An 18,628-nucleotide genomic window follows, 5' to 3' on the forward strand; every position below is an offset into this window, starting at 1 on the left:
ATTAAAGCTCTCAGCCACACTGCACCTTTACAGTTACCATTTGTAAAGCAGCAATTCTGCTTTCCTTTTGATTAAAAAAAAATATATATATACAGGTGCGCAGACGAGTATTCTAGAACTTGCCTTAAACTTGCCTTGGACATTAACACAGCAGGGTTCCCTGGCAGTCCCATTCAGTTTGAATGGGACTGCCAGGGACCTCCGCTGTTAATCCGATGGGCCATTAGTCTCTGCAGAAATGTCACTGAAATGTTGCAGTATGTACCCAGCATGTACCTGGGTCTTGTTGGTGATTGCCCCAGATTTGTATTAGAATACTTGTCGGCACTACAGTATGTATATGCTCAAAGCTGTGACCATGCAGCAAGCTTAAGCCTATAGGGAACCATGTTTAAAATGGTTTTTGAAGCAAAAAGTGGCACTGTGTGCTCATTTGCATGTCATTTCCCAGAATCCCTTGCTGCAGTGGAAGTGCTGTGTGCTGGGTGATAATGGTGAAAGACAGGGTTGCAGACCTGCCTAAGACATGTAAATGAGCATACAGTATGTTTCCATTTGCTATATGCTTTGCTGTGGTGGGTTTTTGTCACTTTTTTACTCGCCATAATCTTAACTAAGTATGGTAAACCCCATCCTCATTGCTTCATTGCATAGCAAGTTAACCAACCCCACACTGATGAGACCCATTAAGGTCGAAACAGCTGTCTGTGGGTGGGTTTTCTGGCTATGCATCTTAACCCTGGCTGTGCTCAAAGCTGTGACCATGCAGCAAGCTTAAGCCTATAGGGAACCATGTTTAAAATGGTTTTTGAAGCAAAAAGTGGCACTGTGTGCTCATTTGCATGTCATTTCCCAGAATCCCTTGCTGCAGTGGAAGTGCTGTGTGCTGGGTGATAATGGTGAAAGGCGGGGTTACAGACCTGTCTAAGACATGCAAATGGGCATACAGTATATTTCCATTTGCTATATATATATATATATATATATGATTAAAGCAGGGGGGCTCTAGAGCTGAACTGTGTTCATTTCAGCTCCATGGACCCCCTGCTTCCAGAGATACTTACCTCTATAGGTTTGCCAGTAGCAGCTCCGGATGGGCTATGTGGGGCTATTTAAATGGCGTATTTAAAGCTCTTGCGTCACGTGGGTCAATAGGATCTGTAACGTCATCCCTTGGGGCTTCCTATTGGCCCGTGTGACCAGGTGAATTAAACCTGTGGAGCTGCTACTGGGAGCACCCAAGGTTGTTATGTATATCGGGGAGCAGGGGTCCCTGGAGCTGAAATAAACACGGTTCAGATCTGAAGACCACCTGTTTGCCACCTAGGGGCAAATCAATTTTTTTGGGTGAGCGCATTGGCTCCTTTAATGATGAGATAATTAAGGAAATATTTAATAACTTCCTTAATTTGTTACCAGAACAAAAAAACACCTCCCATAAATAGGCATTGCTGAGCCAAGGCACATATAATAAGAATGCAACTCAGAGAGTGATCGGACTACATTTTAGTAAATGTAATACATGTATCAGCTTTTCCTGAGCTACTGTAAACAAACATTTTTTGAAAACCATATTAAACCATTTTGAAAACCATATTAAGGCAGGTGATCTGGATTTAAAAAAAAGACTAAATAAAGTATATTTTGTTGTTTTCAAAAACGGAACTTTCAACATTGTTTTATTACAACCACTTAAGAGTGCCATATGATAGCTAGACATGTTCAGGCCCCCGGGCAACAAAAAAAATAAGCGCCCCATTAATACTAACTGATCCTCTCTCTCATCATCCTTCCTCATCATCATCTCCCCCTCCTCCTCCTCTTCACCATCTCTCCCCCTCATCATCATCTCTCCCCCTCATCACCATCTCTCCCCACCATCACCATCTCTCACCCCTCATCACCATTACTGACCCTCATCACCATCACCATCTCTCCCCCTCATCAACATCACCATCTCTCCCCCTCATCACCATCTCTCCCCTCATCACCATCTCTCTCCTTCATCATCATCACCATGTCTCACCCTTATCAGCTCTCTCTCTGCCCCTCAGCACTCTCTCTGCCCTCATGAACTCTCTCTCTCTGCCCCTCATGTCTCTCTCTCAGCTCTCTGAGGGGCAAAGAGAGAGAGCTGTGGGGCAGAGAGATCTGCCCCTCGGCTTGCTCTCTCTGCCCCTCGGCTCACTCTCTCTGCCCCTCGGCTCACTCTCTCCCCCTCGGCTCTCTCTCTCTTTCTGCCCCTCAGCTCTCTCTCTTCCCCTCAGCTCTCTCTCTCTCTCTTCCCCTCAGCTCTCTCTCTCTCTCTCTCTTCCCCTCCGCTTTCTCTCTCTCTCTCTCTCTCTTCCCCTCAGCGCTCTCTCTCTCTCTCTCTCTCTCTCTCTCTTCCCTTCAGCTCTCTCTCTCTCTTCCCCTCAGCTCTCTCTCTCTCTCTCTTTCCCTCAGCTCTCTCTCTCTTCCCCTCAGCTCTCTCTCCCATGCCTACCTTTGGCGGGAGGAGATGATGATCAGAGGAGCAGCCAGTAGAGGAGTGTTGGAGTTGCGCTCTGGCTGCAGTAAACTTCCGGGTCAGACTGCTAGAGGGCGCTCCTCCCCTGCCGGCTCTAGCTGTGCTGATTCCTCCACCGGCTTATCATTTCATGCCGGGGGCCCGCTGCCGCATACAATCTCCCCCCGCCTGTCTCTAGGGGCGGGGGGGGGGGGGAGAAGACGGGCCCCCGGGCTGCCTGGGCTATAGCTACACCCCTGCATATGATAATATAATATAAGTAATTACAAATGTTAATAACAATGATACTAAGAAGTATTATATCATTACTATGTATTAAGATCCTGGAAGTATTTGAACACATGTGTCAACCTTCCCTAGGTAAAATCTGCGATTAATGACCCATTACTGGTTCTCATTTGCTGGTCATTTAGCATCTTTGGTGTAATAGAGAAATAACGCTTTCACTTAGGGCTGGAGCCACTGATTGAGCCACCTGTGCTGAAGCTGGGATATCCTTAAAATCTGACCTGTTGGGGGGTCTTGAGGACTAGAGTTGAGCACCACTGATTTAAGGAATCATTTAATATTGTCAGAATAAGCCGTTCAGGATATTATCAAACAAAATCTCCTCTTGAAGTGAATAGGGTGTTTCGCAAGAAAACGCAGAAGAGCTGCAATGGACTATATTGAATAATCCCCTTAGAGATCGCTTTTGCCACAAATAAAGTAAGCAAATGTTCATGGCCCCAAACCATACCTGCCAACTGACCCAATTATTGCAGAACAGGGGTCCCTGTGAAGCTCTGCACTGAGGTTAAAAGAGATGATAAGAGAAGCAGCCACAAGCTTTGAGTGTTTGCCTTCAAATGCACCACATGGGTCCAAGAGACAGAAACACCCTAACAGGCAATTATTGATCTCTATCTAGGAATCCCCTTAAAAAAAAGAACAGACAAAAAAAAAAAAAAAAAAATATAACATTTGTTTCTTCAGCTCTTTCACCCAGTGCCAGAACACAGCGACATATATTAATTATATGTATTATATATTAAACTGAATTAGTGTAAATCTGGGCACTATCTCACAGCACCCCCCACTGCAGTCGTCTCAGCTTAATGAATAACCCCCACTGACTGTAAGCTCAGAAGGCAAAAACGTATACGCCTAAAATAAAGATTCAGAGACGTCAACCTCCATCTATATATATAAAATTGAATTTTGTGAGGTTGGTGCTAGATGTGGTGAACCTGATTGGTCCTCAGCCTCTGGCCAATCAGATTGGTAGCTCTATGACGTCACCCAACTGCCACTCTCCTCTTCTCCTCACCCGCAGCTCACCTTCCCCCTCGGCCTCACCCAACTGACACACACACACACACTTCTCTTCACCCAGCTCACCTCCCCGCCGGTTCTCACCCGCATCAACCCCCAGCTCACCTCCACCCAGGGAATCCACGAGGCCCCGGACAGCAGCAGCATGCGGGTAGTGTCGCCGTCGACACAGCACCGCGCGGAGGGGGGGGGAACCACCGCCGCCGCCTCCAGCCGCCGCCTCTCCCCCACCACACCGTTTCTCAGCAGCGCCTCACCTCTCCACCCGCCGCCAACACAGCTCCGCATGGGGGAGGGGGAATCACCGCCACCGACGACACCCGCTTTTACCCCACCACCCCCCACCCTCTCTCAGCAGCGCCTCACCTACTCCCCACCCGCTGCCGACACAGATGCGGGGGGAGGGGGAAGGACAAAACCACTGCAGCCGCCTCTGAGCCCACCACCACTATCCCCCCTCTCAGCAGCGCCTCATCTGTCCACTCGCCGCCGACACTAGCGCGCCACCGCCAGTCAGCAGGGGGGGGGGAGGGAGTCAGGAGAGAGAGGGGGGGAGAGGGAGTCAGGAGAGAGGGGGGGAGAGGGAGTCAGGAAAAGGAGGGTGGGGAGGGAGTCAGGAGAGAAGGAGGGTAAGCCCACACATAAATACATACTGACTGACACACACTGACTGACTGACTGACTGACACACACACTCACTGACTGACACACACACTCACTGACTGACACACACACTCACTGACTGACACACACACTCACTGACTGACACACACACTCACTGACTGACACACACACTCACTGACTGACACACACACTCACTGACTGACACACACACTCACTCACTGACACACACACTCACTCACACAGACACTCACTGACTGACTGACTGACACACACTAACTGACTGACACACACTGACTGACACACACTCACTGACTGACTGACACACACTCACTGACTGACTGACACACACTCACTGACTGACTGACACACACTCACTGACTGACTGACACACACTCACTGACTGACTGACACACACTCACTGACTGATACACACTCACTGACTGACTGACACACACTCACTGACTGACTGACACACACTCACTGACTGACTGACACACACTCACTGACTGACTGACACACACTCACTGACTGACACACACTCACTGACTGACACACACTTCCCCCTCAGTCAGCTCAGCTGCCAAACACATGGGGGGCACGGAGCTGTGAACAAGGGGGGGGGAACGGAGCTGTGAACGGGGGGTGGGGGGAAACAAAGCATTGAATGGGGGGGAATCGGAGCTGTGAACAGTGGGGGGAGGGGGGCGCAGTTCTGAACAGCTGTGAAGAGGGGGGGAAGGGAGTTGAGAGGGAGGATGGGGGAGCCAGAACATTACATCACGGGCAACGCCGGGTATATCAGCTAGTAGACAGATATCAGTGAAATATGGGCAACCTGAATCATAAAGTGGCCCTAGTGCAAAAAGTGACTTCACTGAAATCTGACTCCAAATCAGTCAGCGTTGACATGTCTATAGATTCTATATTTGATTTTTTTTTCTCATTTATTGTTATCAATAATTGATTACAGAAACATTGACAGGGAAACCTGCCCTCTGGCGGCAAATTGCAAGCAATCCCTGAAAGGCCACATTAGGACTTACTTCTCATAAACAATGTTTGTTTATGCAGACCTTCTGGTAGAGGCAATAGAACTCTGCAGGTGTTGGTTTCAATCAAGTGACCAATGAGGCTATCAAAACGCTGATGACAATAGGGCTAAATCCCCATCCCTAACTTCTTTGATATTGGATTCTATGCAAACTGGCTAAGCAATTGGGTGATCCTCTTCTGTTGTAAAGTTCAATGCAGACTGCCAATTTTTCAAAACCTTTGACCATCTCACTGATGAAGAAACCAGGAGGATATTAAAGAGTGTAATGGGTTGCTAAACTTCTCAACAAGAATTTACTGCAGAATGTATCACCTTCCGTGATCATAATATAATGATAATAATTACTTTTTTTCCCAAAATGCGTAAAGTTGAAGGAATTATTGAGATTTTTAGCTACTATAGCATCTTTTTTTTGTACATGTCCTATAACAATCACAGGCTATAATTAGGGGGTTATGTTCTGAAGTCTTATTTACTAAAGTCTCTTGAATGCAAAACTGGGTAAAAACCAGTGCAGGGGACAGAATTATCAAACAAAAACCTAAATAGCTTTCCAGGGGATTCCTTCTATACATGATGCTGTTCCAAACCCTGGATGTTCACAAACAGCAGAAAAAGATTAGTAATGAACTCTCTCTATACAGTATCTCCAGAAAATAGCACTAGAATAAAGATTGCAGTTCTCAAGGGTACAACAATATATAATTTGGAGATGACTTGAGAGAATGAGGGCTTTGATATACTTTTTCACTATATGTACCTTGCTCATAGATTTTTGAATGAGGTAGAAGTATCTGTAACGTGTTAGCCGAACTTAATAATCAAACAAATAGTCGATACAGTTCGGTGACTAACGAATTGCTTATATTTGTGCGAGCTTTCGCGATACACTGATCTCTTCTTGGGCGATGTTACAATGGATAAAGCAAGAACATTTTTACGTTCAAACAGGGCAGCCTGTAATGTACCCAAGATCGCCAGGGAACTACAACCCATTCTCCAGGAAGATACAAGACTACAACAGGTCTTCCCTGAAAAACCCTTATTATCATACAGATAATCCCATAATCTCAAGGAAATTATGGTCAGGAGTAAAGTATTCAATAATACAACTGAATGCGGGACAAGACCATTTCAGGACGCCAGATGCAAAACCTGCGCAATGCTCCACACAGCGGGCACAATACAAATACCACACAGGAATCTGGAGTACAAAATCAGAGGAAGGTTCACCTGTTCCTCCAGCAATGTCGTGTACCTTATCATGTGCATGAAATACCCAGGGGTCTGCTACTACATAGGTGAGACGGGACAGGGGCTAAAGAAGAGAATGAATCTGCATCGCCACATCATCACACGAGGAACAAGAGGCAGTCCGGTCGGTGAACATTTCTCTGACTCTTGACATAAGATGAACAATCTGAAGGTGGCCATACTCAAAGGTAATCTTAGAACACCGAAAGAGAGACGTTGCATGAATACAAATTTATAAAACTGTTCGGGACACTTAGCGTGGCCTAAACCGAGACAGCAGCTTCATGAGCTACTCCGCAAGAGAACTCTCTTCCCATGAATGCTAAAGCCCATGTCTATAAATACTGCGCTATATGAATGCCCACACAGTTGTCTTTTACACATACATATGTACAATGTAATTCTATCCCTATATACCAATAGGGACTACGTAGTATCCAAACACATTAATAGTAATGCTATTGATGCAGCGGCCGTTATTCGAACATATCACGGCGATTTTGAGTTCTCTGCTGTTCCCCACCCAGGCACTCGCTCTTATTGCGGATGTTTTGTTTGAATTTCATGGATTCTGTTTCTTCGTTTGCTATAAACTGGATGAATTGTAATGTGGACAGAGGATGAGACACGCACTCAATATCAAGGGTAATAGAGGTGGGGTACTTAGCTGCCGGTGCGCTGGTCCTGGGGAGCTCCTGTAGTCCCAAATGTTCCAGTACAAAGGAGAAGAAGCAGGCACACGGTCTTACTCAAAAGGAGGTTTAATATGCCATAAAGTCTTTATGGCATTTTAAACCTCCTTTAGAGTAAGACCGTGTGCCTGCTTCTTCTTCTTTGTACTGAATTGTAATGTGTACAGTACTGTGCTACTGTGTCAATTTCATGTTTTTAATAGCCAGAACACTAAAATTCGTTTTTCTGCACTCGCCGCGCTCGCATCTTAGTGCGGGAAGGCTGGAATTCATCCCGCGGTTTCAAATCGAGTTTCCGATGTACATGACGCGTGAAGTGTTCGAATAACGGCCGCTGCATCAGTACACCCTCTTACATTTCAACACCTATCCACACCACTGGTATACACTCCCCCGCCTTTTGTAAAGCGGTGTATACCCTGTGGGTGTTTTATACATTTATATTTGCACACATTCCCACACACATACACACACACACACTCTTTCAGCACAAACATTTAATACCTAAAGTCATAAATCGCATACTGCACAGGGGGAGGGAAGTAAAAAATGTTCTTGCTTGAAAAGTGAACAATTTTTTTTTTTTTTAATAGAATTTGCTATACCAACTACAAATACATAATTATTTCATCTTGACGTCTGGCTAACTACTTATATAAATATTAGATTTATGTTAGAGGTTCTGCAAACAGCATTGACAGATAGTCTGTCCTGGATTTCTGAATAATATGATGTATTTTTGTTTTCTCCCTTAATGGCCACTATTCAATATGCTTTCAAGCTTATTCTCCATGTCAGCAAAGCCTCTGAGCCCTATTATCATAAGTGGAGCTTAGAGTCTTCCGTGACATAGAGAGATCCTTCATCAAACTTTCCCAGAACATGGGATTTAACTGTGTAGCAGGCTTCCCCCTGGCCCCACTTACCTCCGCAGGAGAACGGGGACCCCCGTGGTTTGTCGGGGATGCTGCAGGGGCGAGCGCGTCGCTGGGGGCTCCCGGCGACATCAGTGACAGGGCGCAGCCATCTTTATTGTGTCCGCGCATGTGCGGAGGCTTGCGCATGCACAGAAGCGACACGGTGGCCATCTTGCATTTGGCATTAGGCTCACGCATGTGCAGATGTGATGCGTTGTCCATTACAGGGAGTGAGAAGAGACGCACCATAGTCAGGGACATCCCCAAGTTCGCATATGCGCAGTTAGTAGCGGCGGCAGCCATTACAGTTCGCGCACGCGGTCCCAATGCTAAAGAGGCCCATGGGAAACTACAACTCCCAGCAGCCACAGGGGCTGGAGCTCAGGTGATGCCACAGCAGCCATAAGGGCTTGCAAGATTCTCCTGCTGGAGAAAGATACATTGTTGTGCTAAGACCATGCAAGTCAGTAGGAGCTGGGACACAGAGAGGGGAGGGTGTGTTTGTGCAGGGAGGAATTCAGCCTTCTGCACTAGGCCAGAAGTCTTCCTCTTAGGTCCCAGCTAGGCCCTACTCACTCTCAGTTTGTGGTTGCTGCAGGGACTCCCCTGAGATAGGGACAGGGTCCTGTAGAACCTAGACAAGTGAGGGAAACGTAAATATCCTGGCCATTGCTGTGAAGGTGAAGCATCCTCTGCAGTAACAGAGGCAGATACATTCTTAAGGTGGATCGCTCCATGCGGGAGCCACCCACCGTTGGGGCGGAGGCATCTTGGATCATCTCCTGGAGCAAGGGATTCCAAGTCAAGCATCTGCGTGCTCGGTTGTGGACACATCCGGCAGGTACAGTCAAGTCACAAAGTGCACCACCATACCGGTTTACATAGGCATTGATCACGCCTATAGTTGTGGGACTCTTGGTACACGGTGTGGGGTTAAAGCCCGGCGATATGACGGGTAGTTGTGCCAATTAGTGTCATAGAAGGAGACTGTCATATTGTTTATGTATGTTTTATTGTTGTTATACGCCCCTATAGTAAACTGGTTATATATACTCCGTTGTATGTGGTTACTATATGCAGGTCCTGTGTTACGGGTAGTTCTACCCTTAGAATCCTACACAGGTGGAGGCGCTGTTTATGTAAGATCGTTCCAGAGGATACTCCCCAGGCTCTCACTGGTGGAGGTTCAGGCCTCATGTGAACCTGACAGGTAAAGCACCACACCTGGTAATACATATATATTCCCCTCACATGCACCTTATCTGCGATTGGGGGGGGGGGGGGCAAAATGTGTTACAACTGTAAAGCCAAAGAGGCATATTTTTGAGGATTCACATCTCTGCTTTTCCAAGTGTTTGCCACCTTTGAGAGAGACTCAACATAGTCTTCGTTTGAGGCAATTGTTGTATAATGAAAATATTATAGTAGATAATGTGTAGGTGATGCCCACATAGGTTGAAATGCAGTATGTGTGATGGTAAGCTGCAGTCAGATGAAACGAGAGAAAAAAAAACCTTATTTAGATAGAGGAGATATTAATTAACACTGTTAATGAATTGTGACAGGGTGTGCATTTGTATTTTGTTATCATTGCATTTTCAAATATGGTCACACCTCAACATAACTTCTGTAAATATTCTAAACCTATGACAGAGTATAATCAGAGGAGGAACTAGGTATTTATGCACCCCGGGGGGAGATCCACAAACTGCACAACACCCCCCCACCCCACCCTTGCAGGGCAAGGCAAAACAATCCTGTAATTTTTAAGTGAGTGTATTTGTGAATATGTTGTATGTTCTATCTCTTCACCCATTTTTCTCTCTCTGCATTTTTCTCTCTCTGCATTTTCCCCTTTCTTTCTCTCTTCCGCCTATTCTCTCTGCCTCATCACCTCCCCAAGTCCCTCTCAATTCCTCTCTCGCCCCCAAGTTTCTCACTCCCCCAAAGTCTCTTTTACTCCTCCGAAGTCTATCACTCCCCCCCTTCTCCCTAAGGCTTTGTCCCTGCAGGCTGCTGCAGCGCCCGCTATGGTGGGTGCTGCGGGGACAAGAGCCGCCCCTCAATGGGGCCGGGGCCGCTGCACGGTGCGTTTTTCAGGCAGACATTAAAATTGTGATTAGAACTAGCGACGGAGCGCTAGGCCACGCCCCGTCGGCGGTTCAGCCAATTAGGGTGAACCTGCCGGGTGACGTCATGGCCGCGCCCCGTCACACCGCCCCCCCCCCCCCATCCCGTCTTTCCCCCTGCAGCTCGCTGCAGACCGGGGAACTCAGCCTGGCAGACGCGCGTGCAGCGCAGACACTGCGGCCGTAGCCTAAGTTTCTCTCTCCCCATGTCTCTCTCACTCCCCCTCCCTCTCCGCAAGTCTCACTCCCCCAAGTCCCTACCTGCGGAGCAGAGGCAGCAGCAGACACTGGAAGTCGTGACTGACCTCCAATTTGGAAGTCAGTCAGTGTTGACATGTCTATAGATTCTATATTGGATTTTTTTTTTCTCATTTATTGTTATCAATAATTGATTACAGAAACATTGACAGGGAAACCTGCCCTCTGGCAGCAAAAGGGTTAATTGCAAGCAATCCCTGAAAGGCCACATTAGGACTTACTTTTCATAAACAGTGTTTGTTTATACAGATGTTCTGGCAGAGGGGGCAGAACTCTGCAGGTGTTGGGTTCAAGCAAGTGACCAATGAGGCTATCAAAACGCTGATGACAATATGGCTAAATCCCCATCCCTAACTTCTTTGATATTGGATTCTATGCAAACTGGCTAAGCAATTGGGTGATCCTCTTCTGTTGTTAAGTTCAATGCAGGCTGCCCATTTTTCAAAACCGTTGACCATTTCACTGTTGAAGAAACCAGGAGGATATTAAAGAGTGTAACCTTAAGACACACTTGCTTAAAGAAGCATATGAGTAGCTCAGTGGCTAATACTATACACATGATACATAAAGCTTGGACCCCTGCAGACGCACTTACCAGAACGCCCTCCCTCTATCTCTGTACGTTCTTCCTACCTCCCAATTAGATTGTAAACTCCTCGGAGCAGGGACTCCTCTTCCTAAATGTTACTTTTATATCTGAAGCACTTATTCCCATGCCCTGTTATTTATATTATTTGTTATTTATGATTGTCGCGTATTACTACTGTGAAGCTCTATGTACATTAATGGCGCTATAGATAAAGATATACAATACAATGGGTTGCTACACTTCTCAACAAGAATTTACTGCAGAATTTACTGAAGAATTTATCCCCTTCCATTATCATAATATAATGCAACTATATCCCCTCAAAATGACCCTTATTTTTCTGTTCCCAAAATGCGTAAACATGAAGGAATTATTGCAATTTTTAGCTAGCATCTTTTTTTATACATGTCCTATAACAATCACAGGCTATAATTAGGGGGTTATGTTCTGAAGTCTTATTTACTAAAGTCTCTTGAATGCAAAACTGGGTAAAAACCAGTGCAGGGGACAGAATTATCAAACAAAAACCTAAATAGCTTTCCAGGGGATTCCTTCTATACATGATGCTGTTCCATACCCTGGATTTTTCCAAACTGCGAAAAAAAATTAGTGATGAACTCTCTCTATAGCTCCATAAAACTAGAATAAAGATGGTAGTTTCAAGGGTACAAAAATATATAGTTTGGAGATGACTTGAGAGAATCAGGGCTTTTATATAATCTTTCACTATATGTACACTTGCTCATAGATTTTTGTATGAGATAGAAGTATCTGTAACATGTTACCCGAGCTTAATAATCAAATAAATAGTCGATACAATTCTGTGGCTAACAAATTGCTTTTATTTGTGCGAGCTTTCGCGATACACTGATCTCTTCTTGGGCGATGTTACAGTGGATAAAGCAAGAACATTTTTTACTTTCAAACAGGGCAGCCTGTAATGTACGCAAGATCGCCAGGGAACTACAACCCATTTTCCAGGAAGATACAAAACTGCAACAGGTCTTCCCTGAAACACCCTTATTATCGTACAGATAACCCCATAATCTCAAGGAAATGATGGTGAGGAGTAAAGTATTCAATAATACAACTGAATGCGGGACAAGACCATGCCAGGACGCAAGATGCAAAACCTGTACAATGCTCCACACAGCGGGCACAATACAAATACCACACAGGAATCGGGAATACAAAATCAGAGGAAGGTTCACCTGTTCCTCCATCAATGTCGTGTACCTCATCATGTGCAAGAAATGCCATGGGGGCTGCTACTACATAGGTAAGGCGAGACGGGCTAAACAAAAGAATTAATCTGCATTGCCACAGCATCACACGAGGAACAAGAGGCAGTCCTGTCAGCGAGCATTTCTCTGACTCTGGCCATAAGATGAACGATCTGAAGGTGGCCATACTCAAAGGTAATCTTAGAACACTGAAAGAGAGACGGTTGTATGAATACAAATGTATAAAACTGTTCGGGAAACTTAGCGTGGCCTAAACCGAGACAGCAGCTTCATGAGCCACTCCCCAAGAGAACTCTCTTCCCATGAATGCTAAAGCCCATGTCTATATGTCTATAAATACTGCGCTATATGAATGCACACACAGCTGTCTTTTACACATACAAATGTACAATGTAATTCTATCCCTATATACCAATAGGCACTACATAGTATCCACACACTTTAATAGTAATGCTACACCTCTTACATTTCAACACCTACCCACAGCACTGGTATACACTCTCCCACCTTTTGTAAAGTGGTGTATACACTGTGGGCGCATTATAAATCTATATTTACACACATACACACACACCCACTCTTACAGCACAAACATTCAGGGACCATTTAACACCAAAAGTCATAAATCGCATACTGCACAGGGGGAGGGATAGGCTTCACCCACAGATAACATTACAGGCTGTCCTGTTTGAAAGTAAAAAATGTTCTTGCTTGAAAAGTGAACAATTTTTTTTTTTTTTAATAGAATTTGCTATACCAACTACAAATACATAATTATTTCATCTTGACGTCTGGCTAACTACTTATATAAATATTAGATTTATAAGTTAGAGGTTCCGCAAACACCATTGACAGAGAGTCTGTCCTGGATTTGTGAATAATATGATGTATTTTTGTTTTCTCCCTTAATGGAAACTATTCAATATGCTTTCAAGCTTATTCTCCATGTCAGCAAAGCCTCTGAGTCCTATTATCATAAGTGGAGCTTAGAGTCTTCCGTGACATAGAGAGATCCTTCATCAGGACTTAGAGAGATCCTTCATCAGGACTTAGAGAGATCCTTCATCCGGACTTAGAGAGATCCTTCATCAAACTTTCCCAGAACATGGGATTTAACTGTAAATCCAAAGAGGCATATTTTTGAGGATTCACATCTCTGCTTTTCCAAATGTTTGCCACCTTTGAGAGAGACTCAACATAGAAACGTTTGAGGCAATTGTTGTATAATGAAAATATTATAGTAGATAATGTGTAGGTGATGCCCACATAGGTTGAAATTCAGTATGTGTGATGGTAAGCTGCAGTCAGATGAAACGAGGAAAAAAAAACCTTATTTAGAAAGAGGAGATATTAATTAACACTGTTAATGAATTGTACCAGGATGTGCGTTTGTATTGTGTTATCATTGCATTTTCAAATATGGTCACACCTCAACAAAACTTCTGGAAATATTTCAAAACTATTACGCAGTATAATCAGAGGAGGAACTAGATATTTATGCACCACGGGGAAAGATCCACAAACTGCCCCCCCCACCCCCTCCCCTGCAGGGAAAGGCAAAACAATCCTGTAATTTTTAAGTGTATTTGTGAATATGTTATATGTTATATGTTCTATCTCTACACCCATTTTTTTTGCTTGCTGCCTTTCCCTCTCTCCCCCTATTTTATCTCTCCCCTACACACACATCCCTTTCCCCTTTTTTTCTCTCTTCCCCCCATCCCCTCCCTAAGTCCCTCTCACCTCCTCTCCTCCCCCAAGTTTCTCACTCCCCCAAAGTCTCTCTTACTCCTCCCAAGTCTATCACTCCCCCCTCTCCATAAGTGTCTCTCCCATGTCTCTCTCACTCCCCCCTCCCTCTCCACAAGTCTCACTCCCCCAAGTCCCTACCTGCGGAGGAGAGGGCGGTCCATCCTTGCAGCAGACACTGGAAGTTGTGACTGACCTCCAAGTTGGACCGCCGGGGCGGGCTCAGTCCAGGCCCTCTTCTGCAGCCGCTACTGCATTCCCTCCTCCCCCACCCTTCCCCTGCATGCTTGCCTCTGCTCCCTCCTGCACTGCTCACCTCCGCACGCCCATCCAACCTGCACCCCCTACACGGCTATGACTCACTCGTCCCCCCCACCCCTTGTTCCGCCTCTGAGTATAGTGTATGTTGAGTAATATTGCAAAAAGTAAAGGTTATGGATCAGTAGCATTGTCAATGCATACTGCATGAAGCAAATAGTTCAGGTACAGACTGTGTGAGTGGAATCTGGAATCTACCAGCTTGTGCAGTCAATATTTCTGATTCCTGCTCCACAGCTTGCATCACGAGTGTTGTACGTGTTCTGACCTCATAAAAAGAAGTTGTGAATCTGATGCCTGACATTTTCTCATGATGTGCAGTGCACCAAAGGGTTATAGTTATAGTGCATGAAGGAATCCATGCACTGAAAATATTATCTTCAGGAGATTAACTTGAGTGCAACTGAGAGGATGGGGAGAGCAAAGAGCACATCTCATGTCTACTGGGTGAGATCTAGTGTAAAGAGCAAGAGACATCATGGAAACCAGAGCAGGTAATGATCTGCCACAGATTGAAGCTTAGAACAGGGTGTCAAGAAATTATTGGCTTCTCTGTGGGCTGCGACCATTGATTGGGCTCCCAGTAAAATGCAATCACCTGCAGGTGACTCTTCCGTGCAGGATGGGGTTTTAATCCCTTTTACTTGTGAGAATAATGTGTAACACCCGGGTTTCTGTTGTAATCCTTTCCATGCTAGAGAGGACTGGAACTGAAGGCAATTTCAGCCACTCCAGTACAAGAGGGTTTCAATAGCAAAACCTTGAAAAAAAAAAAAAATTATTGTAAACGATATAGTGGTAAAAAATAGTTAAGAAAAACTAGTGTAAAAAATAACTGCTTTCTGTCTGCTTTATAAATCTGCTTGCGTTTTTTGCATCAGTTTTTCAGTCAAGAGACATTGATAAACAGTTGCCATTGTCTTCTCTAAGCTGATCAAAATGCCAATAGGTCTTCTTACAGGTAAGGCATGTCTGCCCCTCGCTGGCATTCTTATTTCATATGAATTTCAGTCGCTTCTTCAAGTGGACAAGCCTCACTATCCTTTTAATACCCCCGTAGGGAAGATATCTAGAGATTGCTATACTAAAAATCAAAAGGCAGAAATCTCTAGAGAGCTACACCATAAAGAAAGGTTAGAACCACATAACAAAACATAGAAAGGTCTCTTATTATCTGAGTTATTTTAAAAGTGAATTTAAAAATAAAGTCTACAGGCTGCGGGTTCACATGGATTTTAACAGACTCACTTGAAGAATTCCAGCTATTGTCATCCACAGAATTTTTTGTTTTTAGGAAGGTGGAGATGGAGAGCTTCAACCATTAGAAGGTGGTCACCATCCTTCCCAAAATATAAATCCAGTTCCATGTGTCAAGGTAAAATCGAATGAAATTAGAAGTTTGGACTTGCCTGATCTGGGGCTACCTTGGTATTATTTATTTATAAAATATTTTACCAGGAAGTAATACATTGAGAGTTACCTCTCGCTTTCAAGTATGTCCTGGGCACAGAGTTAAGACAAATAATACATGTTTACAAATACAGTTACATAAATGAACAGAGTAAACATTATATACAAGACATTGCATGCACAGTTAAAGAAAATATATATTATGGGCGTATGAAACAGTTACAGACCAGATTAAAATGTGAGACAGCCTTAGATTTGAAAGAACTTAAACTGGTGGTGGATAAACTGGTATGGTGGGCAAACTTGATCATTTTTTAGCCAAATGATGTAACTAAGACCACAATTTACATGAAATATTATTCAAAAAAGAAGAAGATAAAGATGTTCAGGCATTTATTCAGTGTGTTAAAAGTAATAAGATATGGTTTATATTACATAGCTGACATTTTGGGTTTTGGGGTATTTGTGCATTTTTGGAACTTGTGATTTTTCCTTTTAGTATTTTGTAGATAACTAACACTTAATAATATATAGAGTACAGTATGTAAACTAAATGCATTCTCGTGTTTGTTAGTCGATACTTCTAGTATGGTGTGGTTGTGGTTTCCTAAGAAGAGGGTAGGAAAATGACGAATGCGAGAGATCAAGGTGAAAAGTTTGTACATTCAATTTCAATCATTAACACACAAAATATTCCATATCACTGTTCCCTTTCTCTACCCTCACGCTGTATTTATGTATATCTTTATTTGTATAGAGCCATTGATGTACGTAGAGCTTTACAGCAGTAATACACGTGACACAATAATATGAGACATAATGGGAATAAGCGCTACAGACATAAAAGTAAACATTAGTAAAGGGAGTCCCTGACACAAAGAGCTGACAATCTAAGTACTACATTGTTAGTGTGACTTCCTTCTGTTAATCGCCCTTATTAGAAACATCGATAGCGGCGATCCAGCGCTATTGCAGGGAAAGCCCAATTGAAGTCAATGAGGCTTTCTGTGTGATAGGTTTATAGAATAATGTGTCTTTTGTTTGTTTTTCCTGTTCCCTGCAGGATTCCCTGGAGGCAAAGTCTATTATAATTCACTGGAAGTTTGTATGGTATAAATTACCCATCACAATGTATTTCTGTTAGAGGAAACTTCAGTGGGCTATTTGAGATCAGGAACTGCTAGCGTAGGACTGTAGAGCCTCTCTATCAACCGTAGCAGCCACTAATGGTTAACAAATTAAATCATTAACCCTGTACTTTATTTGCAAGGATTTGCACTTGACCTAAAATTAATAAAAACCGTAGGCTTTTAAGAAGCTTTTAATGCATTATGCATGGATCTAATTATATTAAGGCATTGAAGGAGTTTAAGTACCATAAATGAACCAAAGCTAAAAAAAAAAAAAAAAAAATAGAAAATAAAACAGAAATGACTGAGTATTCTGCAGAATGAGTCTTGGTGGATCTGGTAAATAGAGGATAAAAGAACAGCTTCATCTAGTAATGTTTTTCAACTGTTTTGGGATCTTCAAATTAGTAGTAGTTACATACAGTAGAAACATAGAATGTGACAGTAGTTAAGATTCACTTGGCCCATCTACAATAGCCTGCCCATTTTCCAATTTGCCATTAAGCCTCAAACCCTATTTGATCCTTGGCTTTCTTTTATAAATAGGATAATATTATGTCTATATCAAGCATGTTTTAATTCCATTACTGCATTAGCCACTAGCACTTCTGTTTGGAGTCTTTTCCTTTAATCCACCACCTTTGCAAGGGAAGAGGTACTTTCTCATATTTCCCCTGAGTCTGCCACCCTCCGGTGTCAGAGCGTGACCTCTTGCTCTAGCACTTCTCTTTCTCTGAAAGATGCTTCCCTCCTGTAGTATGCTGAAACTTTTAATGTATTGGCAAGTTTCTATTATATCGACTCTCTCCACTGTCTTCTCCAAGCTGTGTATATTAAGGTCCTCTCCTGATAAGTACTGTCATGGGAGACCAGGACTCTTTCACGGGATCAAGAACCAGGCAGGACACAGAAATTAAATAAATGGGTGTTTAATTCGGCTGGAGCCAAGTGACACAACACAATATCACCAATGGAGCTATACTCACACCAAACCGGGGATACAGGAGGAATCCTAGCAGTTCTTGGTGCTCGGTGCCACTGAAATGACTTGCCTGTGGGGGATTGGGAACTCCAGGCAGAGTTGGATGCAAGATGCAAGCATGCAAGTTTAAATCTCCCACTACAGAAAGGCATGCAGCCTCGTCTTGGGTGTCTCTGGCACAACCTCAGAGAACACCATTTACTACATCTCCATGCCAGTCCAGGAATGATCTGTGGAATTGAGATCAGCCGTCCCTTTTCTAGATTCCTATCTCCATAGGAAATCATAGAGAAAGGGTGGATGCTGCGTGTGGGACCAGTCAGAGGCCCGATTCTACGTGGGCCAATCGCAGAGTGAGCTACATATACCTCAGGGCTGTGGGAAATTCAAACTAACTAACCACTGAGACCTGAGTCAGTTGTGTCTTAAAACCTCAGGGTCCACTTTCAGCTGGA

The 18,628-nt window shown here is 44.1% G+C and overlaps 1 protein-coding gene across 5 annotated transcripts in view; it reads right to left on the reverse strand.

Annotated features, from left to right (window-relative positions):
* The window catches only part of LRRC4B (leucine rich repeat containing 4B), a 316,216-nt gene that overhangs the window by 6,398 nt on the left and 291,190 nt on the right, over positions 1-18,628 (reverse strand). Inside the window, exon 1 of one of the 5 annotated variants that reach the window (XM_075605783.1) lies at positions 2,486-2,629. The exons of the other annotated variants lie outside the window; for them this stretch is intronic. The gene's annotated coding sequence lies outside the window, so the exon portion shown is untranslated. Of the gene's footprint in view, positions 1-2,485; positions 2,630-18,628 lie in introns of those variants that run through there. 5 annotated transcript variants of the gene reach the window in all.

This window comes from Ascaphus truei, chromosome 6 (assembly GCF_040206685.1).
Source record: "Ascaphus truei isolate aAscTru1 chromosome 6, aAscTru1.hap1, whole genome shotgun sequence".
Lineage (NCBI taxonomy): Eukaryota > Metazoa > Chordata > Amphibia > Anura > Ascaphidae > Ascaphus > Ascaphus truei.